Source organism: Brassica oleracea, chromosome C3 (genome assembly GCF_000695525.1).
Source record: "Brassica oleracea var. oleracea cultivar TO1000 chromosome C3, BOL, whole genome shotgun sequence".
NCBI classification, from domain to species: Eukaryota; Viridiplantae; Streptophyta; class Magnoliopsida; order Brassicales; family Brassicaceae; genus Brassica; species Brassica oleracea.
In genome coordinates, this window is record NC_027750.1 from 59,782,976 (window position 1) to 59,799,021 (window position 16,046).

Here is a 16,046-nt window from a genome sequence, read left to right on the forward strand (position 1 = left end):
CAATTCTCCTAAATAGACTATTTTCAAGTTTTGATCACAAAAATAGACCACAAGGAATAAAATGACCAAAATATTTTATTTAATAGCTAAAATAACCATAATACCTTAGATATATACAAAAAAAAAAAGAATTAAAAAAATATTTTTTTATAGTTTTAGATTATATGTTTTCAAATTTGAACTTTTTTATAAATTATTTTTTTTGAAAATGTTTTTTTGAAATTTTTTTTTTATTATTTCTTTTTTGTAATTCGAAAATACTTTTTGAAACTATTTTTAAAGTTTTTATTTTCAAATTTTTAATATTTATTTTTTATTTTATAAAATTTTAAACCTCAATCCCAAATCTCCGTCTTTTAATTCTAAACCCTAAGGTTTGGATATAAGTGTATATTTATCTTTTTAAAGAAACATTTTGGTCATTTTAATCTTTAGAGTCTATATTTGTGACAAAAAAAAATTTAGTGTTATCCTAGAGTATTTTTCTATTCATAAAGTAAATTGATTAATTTATGAAAGAAAGAAATAAATATATTTTATGGTGGTTGATTGATTGATTGCGTTGGAATTAATCATAAAACTATATGGATAGTGATTAGAATTTATCATTTGATTATTTTAATTTATTTGTCTCAGATGATCTCATAATCTTATAAGATTAATAATTATAAATAAAATCAAAATTTACAAGTGTATAAACACGGTCTCTTTTTTGTAATAAATATCATAAGAAAAAAAGTAAACTCATCAATGGAAACTAAACTTATATATATGTCGAAATTATTAACAAAAAAAATAGAAAGACACTCGAAATATGAACTTTTTATATATATATGATAATAATAAAGTTTCCAGATTTTTATTTCCTTAAAATTCTCCATTGATAGTTTACTTTTATTTTGAAATATAAAATATCGATTATTATTTGTTCTTCACCGCCTTATGCAAATATAAAAACATATCTCACACCATCTATTCTCAAACCTCTCTCATACATCTCTCAGACCTACCTAGTACTAACGATCTTAAATTAGGGTTTTACTCTTTATCTTACATACATGTCTAGAGAAAACGTCAAGCCTATGACCATGGATCAAGGATCTGACCTCATTGACGCGGCTGTTACCAAGCTCAAACGGATTCTTGAAGGAAAGCCTGAACCAGCCTCTGAGTCTCACGAATATGTTAGAAACTACACTGCAGTTTACAATATGTGCACCCAGAAACCACCTGACGATTTGTCTCAACAGCTTTATGATAAGTATGGTGGCATCTTTGAAGATTATGACAAGCATACGGTGAGTAACGACCTAATTTATTAATTAGGGGTTTTCTTATAAATAGTTTTTTTTATTTGTTTTTGGTAAACTAGTCTTTTTAATTTTATTTTTGTGTGGTTAGGTGCTGCCCTCTATCATGGAGAAGCATGATGAATACATGCTAAGAGAGCTTTCTCGGATGTGGGATATTCATAAGGATATGGTTAGGTGGCTATCTCGCTTTTTCTTCTATCTTGACCGTTACTTCATTACACGGAGAAGCCTTCCAAGCCTAACTGAAGTTGGCATGACTTGCTTCCGCGACCATGTTTACAATAACGTTCACTTCAATGTCAAACAAGTTATTATAGCATTGGTAAGTACATATAGATGAAGAGTTTCTTGTTCTGTCTTATCTAACACGGTTTGGTTTGTGTTTTTCAGATTCATAAAGAGCGAGAAGGCCAACAGATTGATAGTGCACTACTGAAGAACATATTAGATCTCTTTGTTCAGAATGGGATGGGAAGTATGGAGAGATATGAAGACGATTTTGAGATGTTCTTTCTCCAAGAAACAGCTTTTTACTATTCCCGCAGATCCTCAAGCTGGATCCTAGAGGATTCTTGCCCTGAATACATGATAAAGTCTGAGGAGGCTTTAAAGAAGGAGAAGGAGAGAGTCACTCACTACCTTCATTCAACCACCGAGCCTAAACTAGTTGAGATTGTGCAAACCCATCTATTGGTTTTGGTTGCAAAACCGCTTCTAGAAAAGGAGAGCTCAGGTATCAGTGCACTGCTAAGAGATGACAAGATGGATGATCTCTCTAGGATGTACAGGCTCTACCATGCAATCCCCAAAGGTTTGGAACCTGTTGCGGAAGCCTTTAGGCTTCATGTTACTTCAGAAGGTAACGCTCTTATCAAACAAGCCGAAGACGCAGCTACTAGTGGTAGCGTGGAGGAACAGGTGCTTGTCAGAAAGATAATTGACTTGCACGATAAGTACATGGCCTATGTCACAGACTGTTTTCAGAACCACACACTCTTCCATAAGGCGTTGAAAGAAGCCTTTGAAATCTTTTGTAACAAGAAAGTGACTGGAAGCTCAAGTGCAGAGTTACTTGCAACGTTAAGTTTGCTTGATTAAGCAGGGGCGGATCTACTTACATCTAAGGTGGGGCACATGCCCCATACTTAACTTTATAAAACTAGCTTATGAACATATTTACAAAATTTTAGTTTTGATATATTATTATTTTTCTCGCGGACTCAAATATCTGAAATTATAAAATAGTATAAATACTATATACTATATATTTTGTGGTTTCCGAGACTACAGTTACTAATACATGACTAACCTCGTTATTAAAATTTTCTATGTTTTGGGCAATCCAATCCGGATCCACGGTCAGACCGGAAATCGGTGACCCGTAAATAATCCGGTTCGGATTTAACAACCATTAATTAAAAATCTGATAAAACCTAAAAACCGACATTAACCAATGATCCAACATTGGTTAACTCAGTAAAATTCATAAAATTCATAATATTTCTAAAATATTTCATTAAACTTTTCATACATTTTTTAATAAACTAAAAGATTTGTGATTCTTTAGATTCTGATAAAATTTGTACTATGTTAGTCAAAGAAAATGATAACAGAGAAACCAAAATTTATTGATATGATATTGTAAGACTATTATTTTATTTTGTTATTGATAATCATCTATTATAAGTTTATGTTTTTATCATTTTTAGATTTAAAATTTAATTTAATAATATATTTATTCTAATTATTTATTATCTTATTTTTAGTCAAAGTTTTTATTTGGTATTAAAATAAATCAAATAATTTATTCTCATAGCAGATGAAAACTGAAATTAATTAAAATTTAAAAAAATTAAATCTATTTTGTAAATAAAACTTGATATGATCTGATATCTTTTAAAATTAATAATTTTAGGTTCATACCTCTATAAATTAATAATGTTGAGATTTTAAATTTTTATTAATTTATAGAGATATTGATTTACAAAAGTTTACTAATTTAGATTTCTCATTGACATTTATGTTAATTTTATTATATTATTTCGTGTATTTAATATATATTGCATAGAAATTTAATGTGGTTTTAGGTATAATATTACTAAATCTCATCAAAAATATATTAAGTGTTAAGAAAATATAAAGATAATTTCATTGTGAATATAAAACAAATAATATGATAATATGATAATATGTTCTTACTTATATAAAATATGTATACATATAAATTATTAATTTATTATTTTAATGGGACCATATATTTACATTGAATTTTCTAAAAACATATTATTTTATCGATTTATGTCAAATTTTGAACATGCCTAAGCTGAGACCGACGAAATTTATTAATTTATAGAGATTATTAATCTATCGTGTATTAATTTATAGAGTTTCTACTATATATAAATTTGATAGACATTATTTCTGCTACGCGAGAAATAATGTCTACCAATAAGTTCATATATATTAATTTTCGACGTGGTTTTGAAAGGTTTCACATCGAAAACTGAATTGATAGATATTATTTCTTCTGCAGATTGTTTTTGCTGATTTGCTTGTTTGAAAGATGATGGTATTGTATTAGTGCTAGGCATCATTTATATAGAATTACATGTTAACCTGTTAGGTTAACGTGTTGAATAAAAGAGCATTAACTGATAGTGAAGCCACTTATTGTATTTTCCATAACTACGCAAAAGAAAATCGATTAGCGTCTTGGTGCCAAAGTTTTTGTGTAATAAATACACAATTTCTATATTTAACTGATATACAATTGCTTATCACGGCTAATATATTCGATACAATCATAACTTTGATACAATCATAAGTTTTTAATTGGTATATAGTAGAACCTCTATAAATTAATAATGTTGGAACTTTAAAATTTTATTAATTTAGAAAAGTTTCTTTTTATTTTTTTTTCTATTTTTTCTAGTTTTATTTATAAAATAAAAAAATATTTGATTATACAGTATATACATTATTTAAATTTCAGAAATTTGATTTTCATATTGTTTTATTATCTTATTTTGTGTATATTTTTAGAGAAATTTTTTATGATAGCCATTTTTAAGTTTTTGTCACAAAAATAGCCCTTAAAAAAGAAAATGACCAAAATAAGTTTTATTAAAGGGTAAAAATGCATTTTTACCCAAAGATTAACTAATCTAGACTTAGGGTTTAGAGTTAAGGGTGAAGTTTTGGGGATTGAGTTTCAAATTTTAAAAAATAAAAAATTAAAATTAAAATTTTCAAAATAAAAATGGACTATTTTGGTCATTTTCTTTTTTGAAAGCTATTTTGTGACAAAAACTTAAAAATTGCTATTTGAGATAATTGCTCATATTTTTATGTTTCATAGAATTGTTATATGGTTTCCGATATAATTTTACTAAATATTATCAAATTTTATTAAAATGTTAAGCAAAATAGAGGTATTTTTATTTTGAATATATAATCAACAATATAATGTTTAGTTTGTGTTTATTAAAAATATATTGATAGATTATTAATTTATGATTTTAATGGGACTCTATATTTACATGAGAGATTTAAAAATATTATTATCTTATTATTTTATCGATTTGTGTTATATCTTATCCTGATCCAAATTAGGCTATACTATTTCCAAACTCATTAAAATTCTAACACGTCAGCATTAAGAGGGCTTAAACGAATGTCACATCAGCATGAATTTTTTTTTATTTACTACTAACTTGAGGTTACATCTTTTTAAAAGATCCTCAATTAATATATAAAGGATTTTGTTTCTAACAAAATTTTGAATAAATGAATCTAGCATCTATTCTATTAAATTAGAATCATGACCTATTGATATTTGTTTGGTCCAACAATTATTTTCTCATAAAAATAACCATATACTTTCTAATTGAATATAAATATATATTTTGTAACCATTTTTTTAACAGTTTTGACCTACTTAAAAAACCTCAAATATTTTACACGGTAACCGTTTTCCTTTGATTCCTATATTTTAGGATCCACAAAAGTGTACAAATAAATTATTGATATATGTCGATAAAAATCTGTAAAATAAATAGCAATTTTTTTTGGAAAACATCTAGACTGTTACGGACAATATATGTTATTAATCAACAAATAATACATTACTTATACATTATACATTAGTTAATCCAATGAATTAATATCCACCTTTATACTTACAATTATGAATTCTAATATTTAAAATCTAAGTTTATGCTTTATATTTACTAACCCTGCTATTTTAATAAAATAGATAATATATTATTATAATATTATTTACCATTGGAAAAGTTAATATAAAAATTATTTTCTATCTACCAAATATAATTAGATTTTTATTTCAGTTTCATGAAATAAAAATTACTTGACTAATCTATCTACAAAATTACGATTTTGCCTATAAATAAATTAAATAATAATTATCATGAAATTAAATTTAAATTAAAACAAAATAAAAGATCATTAGATTTATCTAGGTTTTTTCGGGTCAACCATTACATGTCAATGCCAATTTTATGTGTTTTTTAACCGGATTTTATGGAGTGTTTAAATAGAAATTTTATAATTTAATCCAAAATCTGAGTTGGATTATATAGAGATCACTAGATTTACCATTTTTATCGTGGATTCAGATCAAATATGAAAATATCGCAAAATATATTAAAATATATTATAAACTTAATTTAGAAAAATTTAGATAAATATAATAAATCAATATTTTTGAATATATGTCGAATTTAATCGGATTTGGGACCCAGACTTACGGTAAGATTCCACATTGATTTTTCGAGTACGAATATTTAATTACATTAATAATTCAAAATGCTAATAAATGCAACAATATCATGATTTTATTTAAACATGATTACATATTTCATCATCAAAATTATTTGTATTAAAACGTTAAACATATTATAATCTGCACATTTATAATGCTTTCTTTGTAACATTTAAATGTAAATAAATAGTCAAAAATATAAATTTGATCTTTTTCAGAAATAAATCCGCATTTTAAAAACACGGGTCAAAAATATAACTATACTTTGTTATTTTAAAAAATAAAAATTAATAACTGTTTAGGAATAAAGTATAAACTTAATGTGTGGAATGGCTATAACACAAGTATGTATAATTATGAAACATCACAAATTCAATACAATTATCAAAACCTCTTACTAATAATTTTAAAAAAATAGTTTGCACAAATATGATTACAAAAAAAAAACACAAAATGATTACAGAGAAAAACACAAATATAAAATTAGTTTTTTTAAAAAAAATATGAAACAAAAAATATATCCGCCCTTTGGAAAGGCGGGTCAGAATCTAGTATTTGGTTAAATTGAGACAATAGTGCCATACCCTCTTTCGTTTGACCATATTTTTCTCTCATCTTTTATTTTATTTTATTTATTTTGTTATTGTAATGTTTACGTGTCTCATGATTAATTTTCATTCCCATATTATAATTTTAATTTTTTCTTGTTAAACTAGTTATGTATGTCTAACTTGTGAACAAAACTTGGGTTTATCCCATATGGTGAACTTTCTAATTCACCTCTAGTTTTGTTCTTAATCTATTCAGCTTTGTTTCGTAAATCAATATCAATCTTGAATATCAAATTTTTTAATCTATTCTCTCTATTTCAAGAAAATAAATACTAATTTTTTTATGCATATTAAAACATATTCAGTTTGATAAAATACATTATTTTATATGATTAACTATTTTAATATTTTAGACCAATTGTAATTCAAAAATACAATTATTTTAAAAAAGATTAAAGTTTTCCATTACTAAGTCATGTAAAATATATTGAAATGTAAAATGTATCTTCTAAAAACAAACTTTTATATATACATATATATATCTTTTAGAAATGGAAAAATCTTTAATAAATATATTTATTATAATCTACATGATATTTTTATAATAGTATGATGAAAACTGTAAAATTATTTTAAATCAATCACATGTAAAAAAATATATTTTGCCCTATAAAAAATATTTTTCTAGATCCCCCTGCTTGACTACATAAGTGACTAGGATCTTTTCGCCGAGTTCTATAGGTACACTCATCTTTAAATCTTATTGCTTAAGCTAATGTATTTATTCAAGATAGTATTTAGTAGTCATCTTATAGCATGTGTAAATGGTCCATCACGGTTTGAATCTGAAAGTTAAATAAAATTATGGTCTAAAATTATTAATTTTTAAAAATACATCTAAATTTTAGAGCTTCCCATTTCAAAAGAAAGTTTTAAAACTAGTTATTACATTGTTAGATATACTTTTAATAAGAATCCTCTCTCTCTTTCTCTAGAGAGAAATCTCTCTCCCCTGTTCCCCGATCAAAATCTTTCACAGGGGAGGAGATTCTGTTTTGTTTTTGTTTTCGTTTTCGATCTTTGGATCGATTGTAGTTTCGCTATGGCGATTATCTCCTTCGCATAGGCGATTTTTTGTTTCCTTTTGACGATTTTGTAGTGGGTTTCAAATCAAATCGAATTTGTTCTTCATGTTCTTCTTTTGATTCTGATTTGGTTTGGTTCAATAAAATCTGGTTCTTTTCCGGATCAGTTTTGCTCCCCTTCTCTGTGCTCACTATTATTCCGCTAAATCCGGGAAACCTCTTATTTGTATCTGCTGGCCAAGCTCTGTTTCTTCATCATAACAGGAATCAATCTTTGCTCTCTATTGTTGGTGAAGTCTCATGTAAGGTAAAGAAAGGAGATGATTGTTGAAGCGGTGAGGAGTTGGCGCGGATTTAGATTAGTCGGAGTCTTATTGAAGGCGTTCCGGCAAGATCTTGTTGCTGTCTCTTTTGAAGCTTACATGGGATTCACATCTGGCGATATGAAGAAGAGTTTCGTTGGATTTGCGGCGATTAAGAGATGCTTGGAGCAAGCAAACGAATCGAACTAAGAGGCGAAGAGGAACAGTGGTTCTCGGACCGACATGTAGCCGGCGGTGGCACCGGATTACTCTTCTTGAATCCAGAAAATTCGAAGTCTAATCAGCCAACACGTGCATACTTGATCTGTCGGGTTGGGTTTGTAAAAAAGGGTTGGACTTTGTTTGGGCTTCACGATTTTGTTGTGGATTAAGTTTGATTTGCTTGTAAATGGGTCCATGGCCTGTTAAGCTTTATAAAAGCAATCGTTGACAACAAAAAAAATATATATATATACTTTTAATAACTTTTTGAACAAGGTCTAGAAATTATTTGAGACGGAACTGGTATTTAGAATGGCTTGTTGTATGCACGACGCAGGAAGAAACAAGCACGCAGGCTATTATTCGGAAAGTTTAATGATGATCATGAAAGAAGTATACTAACAAAGCTCAAAGGACAATTTGGTGGGCAGTTTACTTCAAAGATGAAGGGAATGGTGACGGATAAAAAATGGCAATACTGGTAAACCAAAAGGTGTTGATTTCACGGTCACTGTTCTGACCACTGGCTTTTGGCCAGTTACAAGACTTCAGACCTCAATCTACCACACGAAATGGTCAACTGTATTGAGAGTTTCAAGGCTTATTATGAAACCAAAACCAAGCACATGAGACTTATGTGGATTTATTCTCTGAGAATTTGTCATCTTAATGGAAGATTTGATCCTAAACCAATCGAGTTGATTGTTTCTACCTACCAGGTATGTTCATATATCTTTTCTTACTTGAAGTGTTTTTGATTTCAACGTTATATTTTTATATTTTTTTTGTTTTCAGGCTGATGTGCTTTGTGCTTTCAACAACACAGAAAGATTAACCTACCAGGAGCTCCTTGAACAACTAAACCTTAGCCATGAAGATCTTGCAAGGGTGCTTCATTCACTCTCATGCGCAAAGTACAAGTTTCTTAAAAAGGAACCAGCCTCAAAGACCATCTCTACAACCGATTCTTTCGAATTCAACTCCAAGTTCACCGATAAAATGCGGAGAATCAAGGTATGTATGCATAAGATTATTGTGTTGTTTTTAGATCAATAAAGAAAGACTTTCAATTCAAAAAAAAAGAAAGACTTTCAATTAAAAAAAAAAAAGAAAGACTATATAGCTACTATTTTTTTTTTTGTGAAACAGGTGCCTCTTCCTCCAGTGGATGACCGCAAGAAAGTAGTTGAAGATGTTGATAAAGATAGACACTATGCGATTGATGCTTCACTTGTGCGGATCATGAAGAGCAGGAAAGTGTTGCCGCATCAACAGTTAGTCTCTGAATGTGTTGAGCAGCTTATTAACCGAATGTTCAAGGTAAACTTGTAAAAACAAAAAAGTGTAGTCACAAACATTGGTTTCATAATGAATGTTTCTTAATGGTTTTTGTTTTAATTTGCAGCCGAATATAAAGATGATCAAGAAACGTAATGAGGATTTGATCAGCAGAGATTACTTGGAGAGGGATACTGAAAATCCCAAGACTTTCAAATATGTCGCATAGTCAAAGAGTTACATACCGAGAGCAAAGAAAAATGTTGATTAGTTTTCGTCTTTAATACATTCTTGTCTTTCGTTTTTCTTTTCAGAAATATTTGATAATACTTTCTTTGGGAAATCGCACATGCACTTCTGACACTTTAAATCTTCAAGTTTTGATTAATACTTTTAACTTTAGGAGTAACATTTGTATCATAAAAAATCTTCAACTTTTCTTACTTGCTCATCAAGTAAAAATTTCATATGTTGTACATATTTCTTTTTTGTCATCAACTTATATAGACTCATATCGACTCTCTGAACCACACCGGGAGACCTGCATCCATGTGAACAACGAAAAACGGTTGCTTCTTGACACTACGTGCTATGCTATCTGCCTTCGAATTTTGCGTTCTTGGTACATACACGATCTCTAATCGGAAATTTTTTTTTCTTTCAGGATCTTAATATCTTCCAAATAGCTTGCAAAAGTTGGTCATTCTTGTGGTTCCGAAACCATCTTCACCAATTGAAAACAATCTGTTGCAAACTTAACCTGAAATTGTCGTAAGTTCCTCATACATTCCATTGCCCAGAGTAACCCTCATTGTTGTACATATAAAAACGATAAGTTGTCAGTTTTTTCCAAAAAACGATAAGTTGGCAGTTTTTTCCAAAAAACAATTATTTAATTAATAAAATATATAAAAATAAAAATAAAAATTCAAAAATTAAATAAAAAATCAGAAAACTAAAAAATCAAAAAAATAAATAAAAAAATCATTAAATTAAATAAAAATTCATAAATTAAATAAACCTCAGAAAATAAGTAAAATTGGAAAATAAATAAATTAAGTTATATATAAATATATAATTAAACAAAAATTAATTGAAATTCAAAAAATTCACAAAAATAAAAATTCAAAATATCTTTAAAAAAACATTTCTAAAAGTTATAAGATTTTTTTTTTTAAACTGGCATCATCGTTGACAATAAAAATTTCAAATGTATCACTATTGACGATGATGGTTTCTTACATAATCATTAACAATGACGGTTTTTGACATCACTTTTGAAAATAACGGTAGATATGCCAATAACAACATTTTTAACAACCATCATTATCAACCCTCATTGTTAATGGTTATGTGAGAAACCATCATTGTCATTAGTGATATGTTTGAAACTGTTGTTGTTAACGATGATATGTCATTTTAAAAAAAAAAAAATCTTTTATTAAAAACAAGATATTCCAAATTTTTGAATTTTCTAATTTTTTTGAAATTTCTAAATTTTTAATTTTTAAAAATTTATATATTTTAATTTAATGTTATTTATTTTCTGATTTTATTTAATTTCTGAATTTTATTTAATTTTTTAATTTTTATTTATTTTTTGATTTTTTGTTCAGTTTTCTGAATTTTTATTTAGTTTTCTCAATTTTTATTTATTTTAATCATTAAATAATTATATTTTTATAAAATAACTAACATCTCATCGTTTTTACATGTACAATAGGTCAATTTTGTTATTTGATAAATAAGTAAGATATGCTGAAAGTTTTTTTGTGATACAAACATCACTTTGAAGGTTAAAAGTGATCCAAAATTTTTGAAAGTTTAAAATATCAGTAAGTAACGCTTTCGGATATTTTTATGTCCCTTATTTCTTTTTAACATGTGTCTGAGATAATTATTACCACTAACACAAGTCAGAGCTATACTTTTCAAATGGTTTATGACTTTATGTTAGTTATAAGGACATATGAAATTCTATTTTTTTCTTATATTTTAATCTATAATATAAAGTAATTATATTATAAAGTAACACCATCAGAACAAAATTTACTTTATAACAGAATTACTCGATTTTGGTGTAATTTATTAAAGAAAAAATTGAGTTCTATTGGAGATGGTAAAACTGAATTTCTTTTATAAATAAGACGTTTTATTTAGATTACAAATGAATAGACTAGTCTCCAATCGTATATGTTGAATTTATTATATCAACAGAAAATCAAAATAATTAGTGTGAGAGATTGAGAAATCATATTACTATGGTTGTTTTTGGGGTCAAATTATTATGTTTGCTATAATTAAAATTGTACCAGCTGTGGACTGGATCTGGTTGGCCCAACTGGCTACCTGTCAGAATCAAAAATAACTTTTTAAAATACAGTAATAACTCATATATTATATTTAATGTTAATTTATATTTTTAGAAATGTTTTTTAGAATATGGGAATAACTCATAAATCATCATTAGAATAAATATATTCAAATATGGCAATATAAATTTCGAAATATAATTTAATTATATATTTTTAAATTATACAATTTTATTACTAAAATTTTCAAAAATGTATACAATTTTTTTAGAAAATTATAAAAATTTAATCGTAAAATTTATATTTTCTTATATATCTACAAATTTTATAAATATTGTTTAATTTTAATTTTTGGTAATTATGCAACTTTTACAAATTTATTTAATATATTTAATTAAAATAAATAGATAGAAAAATCTACCTAAGTTTATAATTTCAAATATATACATGCATATTCTTAAATATAATTTTTATGTTTAATTAAATTAAATTTATATTAAAATATTGATACGAAAAAAGAAAACTTACAACATTAATAAAATTTTATTTTAAAATATAATTTATATTTATCTGTTAAAAAATATTTTAAATTTTTTTACTGCACTTGGTGCAAGAAAACACCTAGTGTAACTGAAAAGAAAACCATTAACTTCGTTTTCCGTTTTTCCTATGTTTTTATTCTTTCTATTTTTAGAGATCATATCCCCTAGTCTATATTTGCGAAGTGATTTTGTCACATGTACTCTCTACAATCAATTTCACAAAACAAATATGACATGGCTACTGAAATTTATTACATGGCTTCCGTAAAAATATGACATGGATAATTTCATTTAATGTTGATTTATATTTTTGGCAAACTTTTTAGAATATGATAATAATTCATATATTACATTTAATATTTATATTTCTTTTTGGTAAATTTTTTTTAAATATGGTAATAACTCATGCATCATCTATAAAATAAATATATTTATATATAATATTTCAAATTTTGAAATATTATTATTTTTGTATAATTATCCAATTTGTATTACTAAAGCTTTCAAAAATTCCTACAATTTTTTTTAAATTTTAAATATCTAATCGTAAGATCATTAGTTTTTTATATAACTAAAAAATTTATAAATATTGTTTAGGCTAAATTTTTGATAATTATACAATTTTATATCATTTTTATTAGTTTTATACAAATTGATTTAATATATATCAAATTTATATTAAATATTAGTAAAAAAATTTTAAAATCTATAATATTTAATAAAATTTATTTTTAAATATAAATTAGATTAAAAGATTTATTTACTGCACATGGTGCGGGAAAACACCTAGTTATTTAAGTAAATGTGTTGCTTGCTTGATGCTAGAAGGAAGACAATTCACATTTAATAATAGCAATTTCTTCCAATTACGAGAATTTATATTGCACTTTAACAAATACTCGTATACACTACGTCTTTGAATTTTTTTTTTTAAAAAAAATTGATTTATTACTCTGTTACATGTTATATCAATTATTAAATCGACAATTTGTTAACCGATGTATTAGTAGTCTATCTGATGATTCTACATGTATTTTGCTGAAAAACTTTCATATGTTGTAAATAATTAAGTTATTATATTTGTGGGAGAGATGGAGAGTGGACGAGATGGAGAGAAAAGGAGAGTGATATGTGTGTGTGAAAAAGACAAGACAAGAGGAATAAGTGTTTCAATTTTTTTTTTCTTTTATTTTACGTTGCTGTCTCTTAAATGAGAAGGATAAAGCCTATTTATAGTAAAGAAGAAAATATAGAATAATAGGTTCAGTCGGTTGGTTAAACTGACTTGACTAATAAGACAAAATCAGAGATAAGCATTATCTCTTCAGATAGATAATCATATTTGATATTATCTTTTTAACACTCCCCTTTGATTATCTATCTTGTATTACGTAGTGCCTCGTTAAAAACTTAATCATGGAAAAACCCATTGGGACAAAAACCATGACAAGAAAAAAAGAGTACACTGCCGTAATCTCCCGCTGAGAATAATGGACATAGCTTTTTCTTCACAGGTCACGCAAATGCCGCATTCTGATACTGTAGACATGTTTTCGGAATGTTGTAGTCGGAAGAGCTTTGGTGAACAAGCCAGCCGAATTTTCGCATGACTGTACATACTCGATGTTCACCTATTTATTTTTCTCGAGCTCCCTTATGTACGAGAAAAATCTTGAAGGGATGTGATTTGTTCTGTCGCTCTTGATATAGCCTTCTTTAAGTTGAGCGACACAAGCCGAATTATCTTCAAATACTTTCGTCGGCTCTTTCTCATTGACTATTCCGCTTGATTCTTGTATGTGGTGACTCATTGATCGAAGCCACACACATTCTCGACATGCTTCGTGAAGCGCAATAGTTTCTGCATGATTCGAAGATGTCGCAACCAGAGTTGGTTTCTGGGACCACCAAGAAATCGCGGTTCCACCAATCATAAATACATAGCCGTTTTGCGATCGAGCCTTATGAGGATATGATAAGTATCCTGCATCTGCAAAACCAACCAACCATACCAAACTCGGGTTTTCTAAAATACATTAACCCTAAATCAACTGTACCTTGAAGGTAACATAAAAAGTGCTTTATTCCGTCTCAATGCCTGTGAGTAGGAGCATAACTATATCTAGCCAGTAGATTAGTAGCAAAAGCTATATCTGGTCTGGTACAGTTTACAAGATATAACAGCCCACCGATAGCACTCATATAAGGTACTTCTGGACCTAATATCTTCTCGCTATCTTCACAGGGCCTAAAAGGATTACTCTCAATATTGAGAGATCTACCAATCATAGGAGTACTCAAAGGAGTCGTTTTTGTCCATACGAAAGCGTTTCAATAACCTTTTCGTATAGTTTGATTGATGCACAAATATTCCTTCTCGGAGAAGCTCTATCTGGAGCCCAAGACAAAACTTTGTCTTGCCGTGATCTTTCATTTCGAACTCCTCTTTCATATGAGTTCGAACATCATCAACCTCCTTTTGAGTTCTAATTATGTTCAGGTCATCTACATATACAGCAATGATCACAAAGCCAGATGACGATTTCTTTATAAAAACGCATGGACATATCGCATTATTCACATATCCTTTACTCAAAATATATTCACTTAAGCGATTGTACCACATGCGTCCGGATTTCTTTAATCCGTTAAGTGATCGCTGTAACTTGACTGAACAAATCTCCCTGGATTTTTCTTTCAATGCCCCTGGCATTTTCAATCCCTCAGGGAGTTTCATATATATATATCGTTATCCAACGATCCATACAAATATGCAGTCACAACGTCCATGAGATGCATTTCAAGATTTTTAGACGCCGTTAGGCTCATCAAAAATCAAAAAGTAATTGCATCCATTACCGGGTAATATGTTTCCTCAAAATCAATTCCCGGTATCTGAGAAAAACTTTGGGCAACTAATCAAGCTTTATATCGTGTTACTTCATTTTTCTCATTTACTTTTCTCACGAATACCCACTTATACCCAACATGATTTATATTCTCAGGCGTTATGACTATAGGTCCAAAGACATTTCTTTTATTCAGGGAGAGTAATTCAATTTGAATGGCCTTCTTCCACTCCTCCCAATCATGTGTTTTCTGACATTCCAAAATGGACCTTGGATCGGGATCATCATTTTCATGATCGATCTCTTTGGACACAGAAAAGGAGAACATTCCATCAACATCTTTTATCTTATTTCTGATCCATAACTTTTCATCTTAGGCGTAGTTGATGGAAAACTCATACTTTTATGTTCCCTTCTCGTCATCTGGATCATCTTTATCTATGCTTTCTTTCAGACATTTTTCAGTATCAGGTTCTTCTGGAACCTTTCTATTTATGTCTTCTTTCAGACATCTTTAAATATCAGGTTCTTCTAGAACCTTACTTTGTTCATCCAATTTCTTTTTCTTTCGGGGATTTTTATCTTTAGAACCCGCTGGCCTCCCCCTCTTTAACTGAACCCTAGGTTCATTCATTTTGTTTCCATCAGTTTGTTATTTAGGAACATCAACTCTGGATGAAACATTTTCAGCGGGTATACATGATTTCGTCACCCTTATCGTATCTGTGAACGCATCTGGTAACTGGTTTGCCAAATTATGCAAATGCACAATTTTCTGAACTTCCAGCTCTCTTTGATTCGTAGGGGGATCC

The 16,046-nt window shown here is 28.1% G+C and overlaps 1 pseudogene; it reads left to right on the forward strand.

Annotated features, from left to right (window-relative positions):
• The first annotated feature begins 996 nt into the window (after positions 1-996).
• LOC106332134 lies at positions 997-9,760 on the forward strand (annotated as a pseudogene).
• Positions 9,761-16,046: the final 6,286 nt, after the last annotated feature.